Source organism: Priapulus caudatus, unplaced genomic scaffold, assembly GCF_000485595.1.
Source record: "Priapulus caudatus unplaced genomic scaffold, Priapulus_caudatus-5.0.1 Scaffold348, whole genome shotgun sequence".
NCBI lineage: Eukaryota > Metazoa > Priapulida > Priapulimorpha > Priapulimorphida > Priapulidae > Priapulus > Priapulus caudatus.
Genome location: NW_014577409.1, coordinates 64004 through 69476, shown reverse-complemented (window position 1 = coordinate 69476; position 5473 = coordinate 64004).

Below are 5473 nucleotides of genomic sequence, written 5' to 3'. Positions count from 1 at the left end.
CTAACAATGGATGGGAAAGTTACTGTAAACGATGCAGTGAACCAGTGTCTGTCAAAAGAACACTAGCCGCACCAAAAAACTCATAAGAGACGTCATTAGGCTGGGCAGGCTGCCGAGCAGATGGGAAATGCCTGCAGGCCAGGAAGTGTGGTTGTGCAAGGCAAATGGATTGTCATGTACCAAGCTTACTATGTGTAGTGAAAGGAGGAAATGAGTGTTGTAAGCTCACTGACACAACAGAGATGATGCGAAAGAAAAGGATATACCAGAGGCAGGTAAAGGAAGGAGAAGAGGATCTAGAGATGTAGAGAATGATCACAACCATAAGAAGAAGGCGAATAGTAAGTAGTATTGATGGTGGTTGGTGTTCATCTATGTATTCCATGATGCTAGCTGGGCATCATATAATATTTAAGCATATTTCAATATATAATAATAACATTAGGTTACTGTTAAATATAGAGAGTCCTAAGACGATGAAATCCTATGTATGTTAAAGAACATTGGGGTCTAACATCAAAACAAAGCTCTATCTTCCAACAGTTGGTCAGTTATGGTTGATGGTTTACGGTTGATCCTCATTATGCATGAGCAAGCCATATGGATTTCTGCCAGTCGGAAAGGGTGGTTAGGGTTTGAATCCATGCGCCGATGCGAATTGCTTCTTCAGTGTCGAAAACATTGGGTCCTAGACACACGAAATGATAGGCTCGATGTGGATTACTAAGAAAAGATATTCTTGATTTTGTGATTTGACCTAATTAATGTGCTAATTAGGCCGATTAAGCAACAATGCAATCAGCATATGCAAAATTAGCATCCGCAGTTATTCTTAGTTATTATGACCTGTATATTGCATTTCCAACATAAAACCTTATGTACTCAACATTTCTAGGTTCAGTAAAAAGATATTAGGGGTGCCTAGTGAAGGCTAATAACGTCGCAACTGCCCTGCCTAAAAGGACAATATCCTCAAGGACACGGAGGCAGTCGGTTTTTGCTACGAGACGTTGGTATACGGCGTGTATTCGTCGGAGAGTTTAGGTTTTTGGCTACTTGGAGAGCGTGTGTCGGGCCCGTGTCGGCGCTTAGCGGAGGAGCGAGAGTGTAGCGGCGTGTGTCGTCGGGGAGACGGGTTGCTATGTAAGAGCGTCCTGTCGCAGTAGCGAGAGACGAGAGGTGGTAACGGCGTGTGTCGTCGGGGAGAACGGTGTTTGCTATGTAGAGCGTGGTGTCGTCCGTAGCGAGAGGGACGAGAGGTGTACGCGGTGTGTCGTCGGGGAGTACGGTGGTTGCTACGTGGGAGCTGTGTCGCAATTAGCGATGAGGAGAACTATGCTATTTCTAGACTATCATGGAATACATGGGCTTTCGTCATAGGGAAGCGAAGCCCTGACAACTTGGCACATTTACGACGTGATTTTGTAAGCGTTTTCTTGGCTGCTTCGCTGGTTTTCTTACTGATGTTATTCGTCTGCCTCAGCATACTTTGCCTTTTGCATCATGCTAACGCTTAGCTTATCTGCTGCAGCATGTGAAACATCACTAGCCCACACTGCTCCCACTCATTAACATTCGCATCCATCTCTCGAATTAAAAAGAAACTGCGCGAATACACTGATTCAGGTTATTGCGCAGGAATGCTACCGCCTAAACTTTCCTAGAGCCCTAGAAGGCTAAGCCTACTATCTTCATTTTCTGTTGCATAACTGCTTTGGCGAAATATTAATCTTAATTCAGAGTGCTTCCCAGCTTGATTATCACAGATTTAAGCAACTTGTCTAATTCATACCATAACCCTTTTTCTCGTAACGGCATCGCGGCCAAGTCTTGGCACCGGATGATCCCGACCGCAGCCTAAACATTACACCAGCTCTGCGAGTCAAGTTTATCGATTCTGGCTTATACAACTGGCCTGTTTATTCAATGTAATATTTTCCTTTTTTTGCTCGGCTCTGCAAAACTTCGCTCTCTGTTCTCGTTCCTGTTTTGTTTTCTTCCACAAATAAATTCTTACTGAATGTGCTCCAGAATAGTAGACATACGTTAGTATAATAATGGATAGGCCAAATAGTTTCCTTGTACAGCTGGGCCTACCACTATGCCCTAATTGTAATACCGATAAGCTTATTACTGAAGTTAGAACAATAGGAATAGGGTTAAATAGCGTATAATGATTGAAATAGGAGTATTTTCCTACAATATTTTTAATTATTATGTACACAGAATAAGTAACAAGAAAAATGGTCAGTTGTTTCCGTCGACTTGAAACGTAGTTCTTAAGATTTTGTGCATTAATGTTGAAAGAGGCATCGAACACAAGGGCATAACTGCATTAGCTCGAAATGAAAACAGACCTGTGCCACGAATAAAAATGAACTATTTGCTTGAAAAAATTGTTATTCGGAGATACCCATAGCTGTACACAGTTTGAATGGTTCCCTAAGGCAGTTCTTTGTTTCTTCTTATGAATTAATTTTTACTTGAAGAAGTGCTGGCCTCCCGAGGGTGAGCATGGCGTGCAGCGGAGCAGCAGGCCCCTGGGCAGGTCGTGCACTGTAAGTGTATTTCAATATAGCTATAAGAGTAAGCAGTTCAATGCACAGCAGCTACTAATTGGCATATGAATGTGCATGGTGATAGCTATGGCAATGGTGCAGCATGCAAATGAAGCAAGCTTGGTGCTTCCCTGATAAAATGACGGACATTATGAACAATAATTTTGATGATCAAGTTGATAATAAACTATATATGTTACGCGAGCAAAAGTCGACCTTGAAGGCAACAATAGCGGCTATGTGGTTGCAAGTTCCGCACTAAGTATGAAGTGTTTTACAACACAGGTGTTCAGTAGAATAATATGTTAGATGAAAATAATAATCAGTCCATCGTGACGATATCCTTCACCTCTCTCTACTCTACTCTCTCTGCTCTCAGCTCTCGTCTCGTCTGTCTCTCTCGCACGGCCTTTAATTTACCCAAATAGTTCCTTGATGCCAATGTACTCAAAGTAATATCAGCGATTCAGTACAGGACGCATTATGCATACTAACGACACCGCTCATGAGTGTAGAAATAAATCTACCAGATTCAGAAAATATCAGCATAAACTTAACTTGGCGGCTTTAATTGTATACTTTCACTAGCAGCGCATAGGCAAGAACGTATTATAATACACGGAGTGACTGGAAGGTACGGCAGCCGTCCGTCACGTGAAGCCCCTTTTGGCGTTTGTTTGAGGAGTGAAGGCAATTATTTGCAGAATCTTCTGATGTAAAGTTTACAATAATGTTCATTTTCATACCTAATCGCAGTGTTTCTAGGCTCATCAAAACTCTCAAATCGTGATTTATTTCCCAAGGCGTTACTTCGAAATCTGCCTGCCATTGCCGCTCGCGCAATCCTTTTGTCCTCGTTAATAGAAAGCGAATTGATGGCCATACCTCCAGCCCCGTTAATTTAGAGATACGGCTTGCCGTACGCTCGGGGATCGCGGCGGGTCGCGCTCCAGCCACTGTCTAACAATTATCTAGCCTATGCGCGATACCGGCGTGCACATATTTTCACTCTAATAACTAACCGCGGCTTTATTAATACGTCAACACTCTAGCTACGAACATCGTGTCTATGATTGGGAAGAATTTCTAGAATGTCACTCACTCGTTTCACGATATCAGAGCAAAGTATACATTCCTTACCGCACCCGTATAAGCCCCGCGTATAATAGCCAATGCGTGATACCGCGCGTGCATATTTTCACTCTAATTAAACTTAAACCGGCGCTTTAATAAACTGAATACTCAGAGTAGATCATAGCTAAGAACATGTCTAAATGATTGGGGAAATATTCTTAGAAATGTCTCTCAAGTCGTTCGGCGAGATATAGAGCAAGTAATACGGAGGGAATCATTCCTACCAACACCATAGCCCCGCGATATACAGCCGTTATGGCAATACCGCGCTATGGCATATTTTTCACACTCTAATTAAACTATCGGCGCGTTATTATACCTCAAACACTCGCACAAGATCATAGCTAAGACATGGGTCCATGACAGTTAGGTAAGCGAATTTCTAGAAATGTAAGCTCAAGCTCGTTCACAGAAGGATATAAGAGGGCAGGTACACTTTTCCTGACCACGTATAGCCGTGCGTATAATAGCCTGGCGCACAGCTACGGCGCCCGCGTTCATATTTTCACATCACAATTATACGCAAGAGTACGATAATAACAAGAGTGCGGCTGCCCGGATTCCCGGCATTTGTACCGATTTTCTCATCCAAAATTTGCCACAATATAAGAAGGAAGTGTTAAAAGACGTTGCCTCAGCTTATTATGACCACTAATCACTCACGGCTTCATGGCACTGATATTTGTTTAACAAGCTATATTTTGCTAAGCGTATTGCTGTAAATCGTAAATTTCTTGCACCGAGCTGAATTCGATAAATTTACACGAAATAAAAATGGCGAGCTTGTTTGGACGGTGTTTAGACAATATATAGAAAGCTATCGCGCGCCAATATTAGCAACGGACAGTTTCCAAATCAATGCGTGCCCCGATAGTGGTTAATGTACTTGATTAACCGCGCGCAGCAGTAATGTGAATACTTACTGCAAACTACTACAGAGATAATTGTATATTATTATTTACTTATGTAAGATAGTATGTCAATTTCTTGTGTTTGGCGATACACAATAAACTGGAGCGCGTCTCGCCAGGTTCTTCACGAGATCAAAATTCGAAATTTAGATTGTTCTCTCAAACCGCTATCGGGCACGCATGATTTTGGAAAACTCCTCCGGTGCTAATATTGGCGGCAGGCAATAGCTTCTAATTCTGTGCTAAATACCTCGCAACAAGTCACGGCCATTTCTTTCGGTAAATTTATCGAATTCAGGTCGTGGGCAAGATTACGTTTCCAGGGCAATACGCTAGCAAATATATGTTAACAAATATCAGTGCCATGAAGGTGAGTGATAGGGTCATATAAGCTGAGGAACGTATATCACTTCCTTCTTTATTGGTGGCGAATTTTGATGAGAAAAATCGGTTTAAAATGCCGAACTCGTGCCGCACTCTTGTTATTATCTACTCTGATTATACTAACTTGCGCATTGCCGCAATGTGTGATTATAGCGTGTTTTCAGAGCTAACTCTTCACTTCAAATGTTACATTTATATGATTTTTTCTTTTGTATTTTTTCTTTCTTCGTTTTCTCTCCCGTGTGATGTGTGTCTTCCAAGATTACGCTGAATGCGTGGCGAAGGTAGCATCACACAGATCAGCACTATACGGTTTCTCTCCCGTGTGGGTTCTCATGTGTGTCTTCAGGTGACCCGAGTGTGTGAAGCGGCAGCACCCACGATCACCACTTATACGGTTTCTCCCCCGTCGTGGGTTTCTCAATGTGTATCTCAGACTGACCCCGATTCTGAAGAAGGCAGCATCACAAAGAGTCTCTCTCACAA